Genomic DNA, 13,813 nt, shown 5'->3' on the forward strand with positions numbered 1-13,813 from the left:
TGACAACACCTGTCTTAGTTATGCCCTATGGGAGCTAACAAATATAGTTTAAGAGAAAGATGGTATATTAGGATCCAACTGGGGTTAGAGTAATCCAAAATTATGGATGGATTATTATCATTAGCTCACATTTTCGAAGGATATTGCAAACATGGTAATATTTCTCCTTGTGAGACACCCAGATGGTGCACTCTAGAATAGTACAGTCAGATATGAATACTAGAATGTTCAGAAATTTCAGAAGATAAGAAGTGAAATCCTAGAAGGGATAAATATCTACCTTAGTATGACTCCCATCCCTAAAAAAAAGGTAGAGAGAATGTTAGGCATCCCGAAGAACCAGTTAGATGAAGCAAGGGGAGCTAAAAGTGAAAGAATGTTTTGTTGAATTTTTCAGAATAAAGTGATAGACAGAAATATTAGCTGGAGAGTAAGAAGAGAGTAAATGAAGTATTATGAGTAAGATATGATAAATGGGTGATAACGGTAAATCAAAATATGATAGAATGACAGAGTCTATAGTCAAGTGAAGGAAAATACAAAAGGAGACATGACTTGAGTCAATAAAAGAGTATAAGCCATAAAGTCATGTCCCCATTTCGAAAAATGAGTTGGTGACTCGTACGTGATTACCTGAAGGAAAAGTTAGACCCTCGGAGAAATAGAAATCAGTATGGGCTAGTGAACAAGATAAACTGAACATGAATTAGGGATCGAAAGATTTGATAATAGTCGGCATCATGAGAATTTTAGAGATCGTGTTCCGACAATAATAGAAGGGACAACAGAAGAATAACCTTTAAAGGTCATTCAGGAAGACGCTTCCCTAAAAAAGGCGATGTGAGCAGAGTTCAGCTTAAGGGACTAAGTATGCCAGTTACACTAGGCGTCACCTTCGTACGTAAGAAATTAAATTATCCCTGGTACAGAAGGGTTACCGCAAGGCAAGTAGAGTCTGTGAAGATGTGAAAAGACGCCAAACATGAAGAGGTGAAACATTTATAGGTAAATCTTCTTAGCATTAAATGTTAGTACTCCCTTAAAGGGGAAAGATGGTGTAATATGGTATTAAGTCGGAGTTATGTGGTTCAGGTAACTATGGAATAGTAAAGGAAGAATGTGGTACAAAGGCGAAAGGAATGAGATTGCATTTATTCAGATCCTACGGATATGATACGACTCCAAAACATTATGTAAGCATGATGATGGGGAGTTGCAGTAAGGGTTCCATCACTAGATGTTATTGATAAATAAGTGAAAATGAACACTAGAGACATAAGGAGCCAGTGTGCGGAGTAAGTTAAGACAAAGGATATAACCCAAGAGAGATTACGTAGAATATAGATATGAGAATGGACTAACGAGTAGTTAGTAGTTGATTCAGGAAGAGCCTAGCCATGGCTAAATAAGATGATACAGACAAATCAGCAGGTTGTGCAAGATAAACACAGTGAAACCCAACATAGGGAATTCAGTCTCGCAAATATGATGACATCGTAATCCTTGAGAAATATTCGGATAGGAGTTGGGGTTGTTAAAGGTACAGTATAAGTGTTACAAAAATAAAAAAAATGGTTCCACTGAGAAGACAATCAAAAATTTCAGTTCAGAATCAACCTTACGAGCATAAGGGCACGGAGGTAAGTAATTAAGGATAATTATAGGTGAGTAAGAACATCGAAAATTCTTTTGGGTATACGATGTAATAAGGTCACAGCTTTACAGGAGTCAAAGGGTCTCTCTTAAGTACTACAAAGAAAGACTAGTTGAGGGAATAAGGAAGAAAGCTTCAGCTTAAGCATAGTGACATAAAAAAGAAATGGTCTTGTAACAACAGTCTCACAACAACATTGTATGTACTCCATAAGAAAGTGGCACCTATCGTGGCTAATGAACGGGAAGAAAAAAAATCAAAAGATAATATTTGAGATCATATGAGTTACAAGAAATTCCAGTATTTATGGGCAATGAGATAAGCCATGTATTCATGCAACAAGTGGCAGAACGGCCATGAAAAGTAATTGCTTATGTTTAAAGACAACTAAGAAAGCACGAGAAGAATTACCCGACCCATGATTTAGAGTTAGCAGCGGTGATTCATGCACTAAAGATGTGGAGGCACTATTTGTATGGCATTCATGTTGATATATGTACGGATCACAAGAGCCTTCAATATATCTTCAAGCAAAAGGAATTGAATTTACGCAAAAGGAGATAGTTGGAGCTACTGAAAGACTATGACGTTGATATTTTATACCATCCGGGGAAGGCAAATATAGTAGTCGATGCCTCAGCCGTAGATCTATGGGTAGCTTGTCATATTTACAGCCAGAGAAGAGTGGGATAGCCCATGAGATTCATCAGCTAGCTAGTCTTGGAGTTCGATTACTGGACTCAGGTGATACCGGAGTTACTATTCAGGACACGACAACATCCTCTTTAGTAACTCAAGTAAAGGAACGCCAGTATGAGGATCTTGTGCTAGCTCATTATAGAGATACATCCCCTCAAAAGGAGAATACACCATTTGAGATTATAGGAGATGGAGTCCTCAGATATCGAGGTCGATTATGTGTTCCTAATGTGGCAGGGACGTCAACAGGTTATTAGAGAAGCTCACTATTCTCGTTATTCTATTCATCCAGGAGTGACGAAAATGTATCATGATATAAGGGGAATATACTGGTGGGACGGAATGAAGAAGGATATAGCAGAGTTTGTTGCTCAGTGCCTTAATTGTCAGTAAGTTACAATTGAGCATCAGAAACCCGGTGGATTATTGTAGGCTATAGAGATTCCGACTTGGAAATGGGAAGTGATTAATATGGATTTCATCATAGGCTTACCTCGTACCCAGCATAAGTTCGATTCTATATGGGTTATTGTTGATAGACTTGCAAAATCAGCCCATTTTTTACCTGTTAGGGCTACGTATTCAGTAGAGGATTATGCAAGACTTTACATTAAGGAGATAGTACGACTTCATGGTGTCCCTATATCTATTATCTCAGATAGAGGTGCTCAGTTTACAGCTAATTTCTGGAGGTCCTTCCAAAAAGGATTGGGGACTCAGGTAAGTCTTAGTACAATATTTCATCCCTAGATAGACGGTCATGCTGAGTGTACTATTCAGACACTAGAGGATATGCTACGGGCTTGTATGATGGACTTCAGGGGTAGCTAGGATGATCATCTTCCACTTATTGAGTTTGCATATAATAATAGTTATCATTCCAGCATTCAGATGGCTCCATACGAAGCTCTGTACGGACGGAAGTGTAGGTTTCCTATCGGATGGTTCAATATTGGGGAAACTAAGTTAGTAAGACCATAATTGATTCAACCGACAGTTGAGAAGATTATGATTATAAGGGAAAGGCTATTAGCAGCTCAGGGTCGTCAGAAGTCTTATGCAGATAATCGACGATGAGACTTGGAGTTTCAGGTAGGCGACTGGGTATTCTTAGAGGTATCACCAATGAAAGGAGTTATGAGATTCGGTAAGAAAGGAAAGCTTAACCTTCGGTACATTGGACCTTATAAGATTATACGCAGAGTAGGCCAAATAGCATATAAGTTAGACTTGCCTTCCAACTTTGAGTCTGTACATCCAGCCTTTCATGTGTCTATGCTCCGTAAGTGTATTGGAGATCCCTCTAAAGTCATTCCAGTTGATGATGTTTAGGTTACATAGTAGCTATCATATGAGGAAGCTCCCATTGCTATACTAGATAGACAAGTTAGGAGATTCAGAACTAAGGATGTAGCTTCGGTTAAATTACTTTGGAGAAATAATAATGTGGAGGAAATAACTTGGTAAGCTGAGAAAGAAATGAAGACTAGGTATCCTCACTTGTTTCTTTTTCCGGATGAGGATCGGACTGAGACATCACAACCTTTAGGTACGTATATGATACTTGATTCTTATGTTAGTTATTGTTATTGGTCGTGTGAGGCCATTAATGTTATTGATGATTATGGCCCTATGTGGATTTGTATGGTTGGGTTTTCTGTGTGACAAGTTAGTAGTAGTAGTACCGTTACAAAGGAGATTCTGCCAAAATTTTCATAGATTTCTGGGAGTTTTACATTCAAGGATGAATATTTCTAAGGGGGAAAGATTGTTACACCTGTGCGTCCCAAGGTGACATAAATGATACTTGTTAATCACAATTTAAATGAGTTTAAAATATGTCTATATATGATGTTTGGATAGAAAATATAAAGTTTGGAAAAAGTCGGATTTAAGTTGCAGAAAAACCGACTAATGATTTTCCTTGTAATAGAGCTTTTTGAGCAATAAATTTCGTGTGCTATATGGGGTCTGTTTTGGGACATATTATATACCAAAATGAAGGTCTTGGAATATAGTTTCCAATGCTCTTAACCGTTTATTCATACGACATCAGGATAAAAATATATAAGCATCGAAAGATAGGCCAATGTGAGTGTGCCAAGCTAGCACCTCTTTGACTTTTCCAAACTTGATATATTAAGGTCTTAGGTAGTCTTTATCTTCATTTTTCCATAGCACACGACCATAGAACATCCATAAACATATCTTTAAGCTATCTTCTAGGGTTTCAAAGGATACTAACATCCCGGGTACAAAATTGAGAAGCGATAATATTAAACCGATCCCTACGACGTAAGTATCGCTATATCGCCTCTCTTTTTCTTTGTAGTTTGAGTTTTGGAAGATACTTCATATTTAAGAAAATGTATACTTTCTTTATTTAAGCTTTTATATATCAAGGAAGGTTGATAAATTTATTTTCTAATATTTAGAACTCACGGGACGGTGATCTAAAGTGATGAGTTCGATTTATTTCACTTTTAGTGGACTGTTTTGTAGTCCACTCGTGTTGGCCTATTGTAATTCTAATTTATGGAATTTGGAAGGATGAAGGGCGTGAAGAAACTCCACATGTGGTAGGGTAGTAGGCCGGTCGCTCGTCGTTACAATTTTAGGCTAATTGATAACTTATTGATTGGGTGTGTTATAGTATATTTGGGGGTTTTGTTGGCCAGTCTAAAACTTGTTCTAAAAGTTTGTGTGACTATAAATGATCATCTCATTAACGATAAACATAATCTTTTAAAGTTAAATTATTTTGAAATATATAAAGATAAAATATAATTCGTTTAATTTTGAGACATGCTAAAAAAAAGGAATATTACATAGATTGGGCCAGAAAGTATTATTTTAAATATTTGATAAGAGTCAATGATTCAACGTGTAATTTCCTCTCACCCTCCTCGGCCAAATCCAAAAAATATGGAGAAATACTCACTTTGTCAAGCATCTCATGAGGACATATTGACAATTGTGCTAAAGTATAGATGTCACTCTTAACTTTAGCGAATTCGATTATAAAGACAATCTATTACTCAAATGATCACTCAACTATCTGAAATTACCTAGTAAAATCATACAGTACAGTATTTCTTTTGTTTATAGCAAAAAATCATTTAACTATTTTTATAATACTCAGAAGGTCACTTAACTAGTTTTTCAAACTTTCGGTGGTCAAATACCTATTTTACCATCTAAATTATTAACTCTTATCTTTTTTTAATATTAAACTCTATTTTATTCCAAGTTATAACCTTTATCCTTTTTAAATTTTTTAATATTATATTTTTTTCTCTTTTACTCTATATTATGGAATTATCTATAGAATAAATAAATCTTATTTAGAAAATAAAAAAGAAAACAATAATTGTCAGGCATATATAATGTTGGAACAAATGTGACGGTACTAAGTTAGCAAACAAAATTCTCCATGAAAAATGACACCACCACAATGGCAGTTTAAAGGCCTAACTGATGACAAAAAATGAATGAGAAGAATATGAGTTTGGGATAGTCTAAGGTTTTAAAAGAAGCATCAACCACAAAGGGAAAAACCCAAAGAAAAAAGGAGGAAAAAACCGTAGAAATGATACCAGCAGTGGCGGAACCAGAATTTTTGTTAATGGGTATCAAAATATATAAAAGTAAACATATCAGGAAATTAAGGGGAGTCAATACATAATATATATACATATAATTTATTTTTTTACTTACCTACATAGTGTATTTTTCCCGCGATCTAAAGGTGGCTCCGTCACTGGATACCAGATATCCGATCTAAAGAACTGCTATTTAAGAATTAGCCAGTGTGTCTTGAATTTCAATTTTTCAGGATAAAAATGTCATGAATTGTCCCGAAATTAAGATTTTTAGTTTAAAAGTTTATGACAAAATAAATACCGGCTAATATCTAAATAATATCCCTGAGAATTGCTATCTATGCACTTGCCCCAAGAAAACCTCCAGTGCAGCCTACTGCCTAATAAATGGATCTATATACCAGTGACATTGCAAATCCGGGGAACGCAAGCTTACATTTTTCGCTTACGCAAACTATTTATGTCAAATAAATCTTGTCAATAAGAACAGTAAATCAAAAACTCCTCTACTGCTAATTCCCTACCGGTAGCTAATAGCACAATTCTGCGACAATCTGGGCCAAATCAACAAAGTAATCAAGCAATTCGTGGCAATGTGGACCTAGTGAAGTACTAGGATAAAAAGAACATTCTCCTCAGGTTACACTAGCTACTACTGACTTCAAGTCCCCTGCCAAAAACCCAAAAGGAAAGAGGGTTGCTCCCGATATCAGATTACCTGTATTGCTAGTTTGTCATAATGTTCAATTTCAACTCAGCCAAATTGGAAGGCCGATTCTGCACCCAAGACTCGAGAAAGCTGTCTAATGTGCTAAAGTGTTCGAATAAAACTACAACTGGAAATTAGGGGACGGGGGTTTGATACATCTGCCCAGTATATGGCCTCACAATTGGTTGAACAGTCAAAAGTCCATTGTGTACCTTTCTCTGCCGGGCAAAGGAAATGCATCTACCTGTGTTCAATTTATGTTGCTCTGTTATATGACCAAGATTCAGCTACATTTAACAAAATGACAGGCTAAATATATCAAATTAGAGAACAAGCTGAGCAGCCAGTGCACCATTTTCAGAAGACACAAACAGTGAGATCAAGCGAAATTTGGAGAGGAAGGGGGGATCATAACAGATGTGGAGTGAACAAGCGAAGTGCTATAGGAAAATTACTTCTCATTATCTGTCCGTCTCCAGTTTTTTAGAATTTAGAAAAGATGTCCACAGGAAATTTTGCAAAATGACAATTTCCCTTTCCTCCATGTAATGACCCTGAACTGCTGAAAATGTAGAAGAGCAGTAGCAATGCACGGCCGCCTCAGATGCTGAAAGTCGCAATAGATTAGCCTCGATGATGTCTAAATTGAAAGCCAAGACACGTACATCTGAGACATCTATCATGATTATTTCTTGCTTGAAACATAGATGCCAGATATTATGGTCACTCCTGCAACTGCAGCTCCAATGGATGTCAAAACTTTCGCGACAGTAATGACAGGCTTGCGCGAGGGTATTGATAGCAGTTCCTTAACCTGTGGCAGTGAATCAGTAAACTAAGTGCCTTACATAAGTTACTGGTAAGAAGCTGAAATTAAGTCTTAGAAACTAAACGAATAGGAAAGCAAATTCATATATTTCTCGATGCACAACAGCGAGAATTCAAGTCTTACTAATATTGTCACTATGAATAAATGCTTGTTACCACAATATGTTGCTTCCAGTTCTTCTTGATTCCTGGCAGGTGACCCTTACCAACAACTGAAACAACAGAGTTGTGTTCACGGGCAACTTTTAGTAACATTGATGACATAAACCTGCACACACACACACACACACAGAGAGAGAGAGAGAGAGAGAGAGAGAGAGAGAGATTCCTCAGATTTCTTAAATGGTACAAGTAATCACTTTCAAGACTGTCAAATATCAAAACCATAATGTCGGTTCAATCACTCTTTGAACTTTTTTTTATTTGCAAGGCGGGAAGAATGATGTTACCATTAGGCTGTTTGATTAGATAAATGAAATAATTTGTGCCAAGCACTTATATAGGACTTATAACTCATTGGTAATTACCATTCTGTAGCTGAATAAACTGAAGACTGATGACATCTAAGCTTAAATAAACTGATAAGCTTTATATCCTCTTTCCTTAGTCCCACCAAACAATCATTAGTTAGTACATCAACGACTTTTCTCTTGTTACCACCCTCTCTTTTGTTTTTGGGGGTTGGGGTAAAGTTTGTTTCCACCATCAGACATTGATATTTCATTCAAGACTAAGGAGTATACTACAGCAACAGTGGCTTTTTCCTTGGGAAAGCTGGAAGTGAATGGAGGAAGTAATAAGCAATGGAGCTCTGGGAAAACTAGATGTGAACAAAGGAAAAATGATGAGCAATGAAGCTCTGGGAAAACTAGAAGTGAACATAGGAAAAATGATAAGCAATGAAACACGGAGGATTCCTGGGGAAAACTCTCTCATTATCCCTATCACTAAATGCGCACAACTGAGAGATAGAGCACCGTCCTCATGCTCTAGACCTTGCACGACATATATGAGTCCCTGTACTCATATTAATTCTGATTATACGCGTACATACGGGAAGGCATCGTCGAACAGCCTATACCAAAATGTATCCATATCAAACTAAGAGAGAATATCCAAAGACATATGAAGCAATTAATCAGTGTATTCTCAAAGTTTTGATCTGGAATAACTTAGACAAAAGCCATATAATTCTAAAATCCTAAGTACAGATACCAAACTTGACAGTAGTGCCTGATTTTAGACTCAAAGCCACAGATGTCATAACACCTTTAATTCACAAAACCAAACCATAAAACAAGCACGGAGCAGGACGAACTTGTATCATACCAACAGACCATGCATTTGGGGGGGGGGGGGGGGGGGCAGAAGATTGAATGCAAGTCAGAGGCACTAACTGGTCTCGCTCATGAACTAGGGTATCCATAAGAGTTGGGAAACTGCTTGCTCATTTCTTGAATTACAAGAGTCAACATGTCAACATCATCCATTTTCTTCAACTGCTCACCAAAAATAGTATAAGCAACATAAGATACTCTTCTTCAAAAATCAAATTACTTTATGCAGAGAGGGGCAACTTCGTAAAATCTTATGCAAGAAACTTACCATTTTGACGAGATCTCCAGGCTTCGGTAAAAACACTGCTTGGAACAACAAAGAGTATAACAATTTTGTCTTGTGCCAAAGTGGCATTTTTGCCCATGTTCTTCGTAATGTCACCTGTTCATAATATAGATACAACAATTCATTAAACTGAAAAAAAGAAGGAAAACCTAAGATATCGAGCAGGAACAGTGAATATGTGAAACTGTTTCTTTCTTCTTTTTTCAGGTAGAAAACACTACCAAAGAAAGAGTAATTGTAAGCTGATAACATCATAAAAGCATTAAGAAACTTCATATTATACAGATCCTGCACTCCATGAAAGTGGTACTCTAGTGTGTCAAAAAGAGAGAGAGAGAGAGAGAGAGAGAGAGAGAGAGAGAGAGAGATGAGGAGGGGCGATACGTTTCCTACTTTACCAACTCTGATGTTCACCAGACACAACATGAGAGAAACCTCAATTCTGCCGTGATCATAAGAGATATGTGGTGATGTAAAAACATTATCCAGTTACAGAAAGGATGCACGTGATAACTTTAAGACACAGAAGCAAACAAACAAATTCAACAATGGAATGAATCAAAACATCTTACTTGTACAGGACGGTCACCAAGAATCACTTTCCCACCGTACTTCATTGCTTCTTCATATGCCACACGAAACTCTGCCCCAGGAAAAACCTCAAGCTTGCTAGCAACCTAAAATGCAACATAGATTCAATGAGTGATCAGCATGTCCAGAGCACCAGAGGTAAGGAGCAAAGTAGCACTTCCAAACTGTAAAGACGACTTCTGAGATCGGTCATGCCTTGGCAAGAAACCAGCTGTAGAGTATCCCAAATGGATTTTGATTTTTCTTCCACATCTTCACCATTTCTCCCATCGTTGGTACCTGGCCATCTCAGAATTGAGTATATTAGAAGTTCAACCTGAAGAGGAGAAAGTGAAGATCCACCACAACATCTCGCACGGTACAAAGTAATACAGTTAAATGTTACAAACACCAAGGTAACATGAAACTACTCAAATAAAGGATAAATCAAGCAAGGACAGGATCACAGAATATACTTATTTGTATCTATAACATAGAAATTTAGAAAAAGTAGGTGTCTGATATGTCTGCCACTTAAGACATTATTACCATGATGCTGAAAAAACATGTGCATTGAAGAGCGAAAGTGACAGAGAATTGTGTTCTCTAGCATAGCATATATCAAAAGGTCATTTCTCTTTTCATCTGTGTCCATGACCGAGATGACATAACAACATACCCACCATCTGATAAACCCTTGATTCCTTGAATGTATCTGGACTTTTCTCATGGCTTATGGCCAGTCCACTGGAACATGCATTACTCTTGTGTGCTTGATGTGCCTTAGTAATGTCAGGACAGACATGTTTAAACCTAAAACTTCTAATAAATAAATCCAAATTGCAAAATATCAGAGACAGAGAAAAATGGCAATCTAACATGTATATATGAAGTACTAAAGTGAGACAAATAAAAAATGACCCCAGTTGACGCGAACATATGCTGTCTACATGTGTCTGTATGTGCTAAATATGTACACCTTTAAACCTTAGCTACCCAAAATGCTGGATATTCTCCTAGCACGAATAAACTCTCTGTTTCCAAAGTTTCTGCAAACTACATAAACTCTGAAATGATAAAAGGAGAGCCTACTAACAGAATAAGCAATTCCAATACTTATAACACTAGCTACTAAAGGCTGGATTTTCTCCTAACACGAATAAATTCTCTGTTTCCAAAAATTCTGTGCAAACTACATGACTACTGAAATGATAAAAAGACTGCCTACTGATTGTAAGACTAACCTTTAAATCTTGAGGTGTGAGTAGACCCACTCGACCTGAGCATAACTCCAAGAAGACAACCTATCATCAACAATTCAGCATGAATCAGACTGATGTTCAAAACATAAAAAGGATTGAAATATATAGCATGCACCACAAGCTGCTATTCATCAACAGATTGTTAGAAGTATGACCTCTGGTTTCAAGAAATTGATCACTGCTTCAACTTCTTGGCAGGATTCCTGTAACCATGCATAGTAAAGTAAGATGATCATACACCCCTTTTTTCTTTAATATAAATGATTAACCCGATAAAAAATCTATATCATATAAAGCTTCAAACTCGATCAACCGAAGCAAAGAGAAAGGAGAAAATAGGAAAAATGAGGCACGAAAAATGGAGAAATTACATATTCATATAAGCTCAGTTTGTAACGAGAAAAGTTTATAGAGGCATGGGAACTTAATCAAAATCACTTTATATCATGTCTTCTACCATTCAACTTCAAGAATTTTCGATTATATTTTTCAATTTAGCCATGTACAGCAGATGCTAACTCAAATCCAAGACTAAAGGACATCTCAAGCAATGCTCACAAAATATCTAACAATCCTATGTTGTTTGAGCATCATTTCAGCAAACTATTATGGATGAACTACTGATTCAGTCTCTACTATGGGAAGGACGAATTATAACAAAATAAAATTCTAAAGTTAAGAAACTTTATGCCGTAAAAAAGTTCTTGAGGTGTGAATACAAAAAAGCACCTGGACCTCCTTATAAAATAATCCTAATAGAATTACCTAATAATTGCAACAAACAAACAGACAATACGATTTTATATCACCTCCTTCAACTTAACAGACGAAAAATATGTAAAACATTCGCTCTTGACACTTTCCTTTTCACCTCTGTTTGTGATTGCTAGTTGTATGATATCAAATAGGATGAATATGGACATTTCTCACTCAAATTTCTCCATTCTAGGATTATTTCTAATAGAACGATTAAAAAAGTAGGAAATGTACCGCAGAAACGTGAGCAGTGCCAACGACATACACATCGCAAATGCCTCCATCCGTAGAAGATTCACAAGTGAGCTTCATTACACTCCTCGACAATTCCTCCGGCAATACCTTCCTTTCATATCCTTCTCCTTCACCTGCACAATTAGCCATTTTTAGCCGAATGTTTTTTAAAATTTTAGCCGCCTCAAAATCAACTTATATTTAAATAAGGCTGCTCAAAGCGGCTACCTGGTGTCATTTCTATACTCGCCGAAGTTACCTCTTCAACACTCGCCTCCGAGCCTTCTACACTCGAATTAGCACTTCCTCCTCCATCAACGTGAACAAAATCCTCCAGCACCGACGCCGTCATCGGAATTGAGCCCATTTTCGCCGGCGTACGGCTCCCGGTGGTTGAGAATGATTTATAGTTTCGAGTTCCGCTTGGATTACGACAGAATATTTAGCGGGGAGAGATTTGAACCGGTGAACTGAGCCGGTGAAGGAGTTGAACCGGTTTGACTCGGTCGAGTTGAGAAAGGTGAGTTGGCGATGGCGAGGCAAGCGACGCAGCATGGAGGGTTTTAGATTGTGTTAACCGTTTACGTGATTCTATTTCTGGTTTTGTATCTGTCTATACCTTGCTTTGGACACGTGGCAAGAGGGATTGTTTGCTATGTCATACCTTACCTTTAGTCTTAAGTTTGCATATTTTAGTTTGATGTTCTTTTCAATAATGTGGTTGCTATATTTCTACTAATTTCACAAGTACATGCTATTTCGGATAAATATTGTTTACCCGAAAAATGGATAGAGTTGAATTTATACGCAGTTTCGAGGATATGTAGCGTAACTTAACACAAAATATAAGGATCAATAGAAATGTAAATATAGATTGCAGAGAATGCGAAATAGATAAGGTTGTCAGGAACAATGAATTTTAGAATTCAACAAATAGAATCAATGTAAGAAATCTGAAAGAATGATTCTTTACTGTAGAAGAATATAGCACTTTTATTACAATGTAAGCCTAAGAAAAACTTGTCATACAGATATAGTGACCAAGCCCTTTTATAGTGGAGGGATTTGGCTCTAAGCATAATAAAATAAACATTCAGTGGGAGACCCATGATAAGTCAGTTTTTCCATAGTTTCTGCCAAGATTCTCTCTAGTGGGATTGCAACAGCTTTTGTTTGCGAGCTCGATCTTGCTTGGAACCCTCGATTTTTGTTTGAGCTTGATTTCGGCTCGAACTCGTGATATTGGTTCGAGCCCGATCCTGGCTCGAACCCTCGAATTGATTCGAAGTCAATGTTGGTTGGTCTCTGCATTATCAACATGATAGTTCTACTATGCATCGTGGTTCGATTTTGATTTGAGCTCGATAATGATATCGAACCCGACACGGATCGGCCTCCCCTGGTTCAAGGTTAGTTTGTTCCACCTTCGGGATCTTACTTAGGTAAATCATCATTCGAACTCGATTGGACATGTTAAGGCCGAAATCTATTTCGACCGTATACAGATAGTCTCCTCGTTTCTCAGAAAGAATGTGGCGAGAAACGATATGACTTTTTTTAACAGCTCGATCGGATTATATCCTGTTGTTTCCATCGGGTTCGACCATGACGCATCTGGTAGCTGTCCCGTCGATTTAGCCTTTCAAGGCATTTAATGCATGTCAGACGGTGGTCGGCCACTGTTGATACTGAACAACCATCGCTTGAACCTATAAATAACCCTTTCTTTTATCTTTTACCATTTTTACATCTTCTATCTTCCAAATTTCCCAAGTTATTCTTCGTACTCTCCAACTTACCAGTAAATCTGTGATTTCTTTCCGCAAAAATTCCTCTTAAATTCCACCAAATCTTTGTCACTTTCTTCTACTCCTCA

At 37.2% G+C, this 13,813-nt stretch overlaps 1 pseudogene; it reads right to left on the minus strand.

Moving 5' to 3' along the window:
- Positions 1-6,952: 6,952 nt before the first annotated feature.
- Positions 6,953-12,532, minus strand: LOC104120335 (uncharacterized; annotated as a pseudogene).
- Positions 12,533-13,813: the final 1,281 nt, after the last annotated feature.

Source organism: Nicotiana tomentosiformis, chromosome 6, assembly GCF_000390325.3.
Source record: "Nicotiana tomentosiformis chromosome 6, ASM39032v3, whole genome shotgun sequence".
In the NCBI taxonomy this organism is placed as follows: Eukaryota; Viridiplantae; Streptophyta; class Magnoliopsida; order Solanales; family Solanaceae; genus Nicotiana; species Nicotiana tomentosiformis.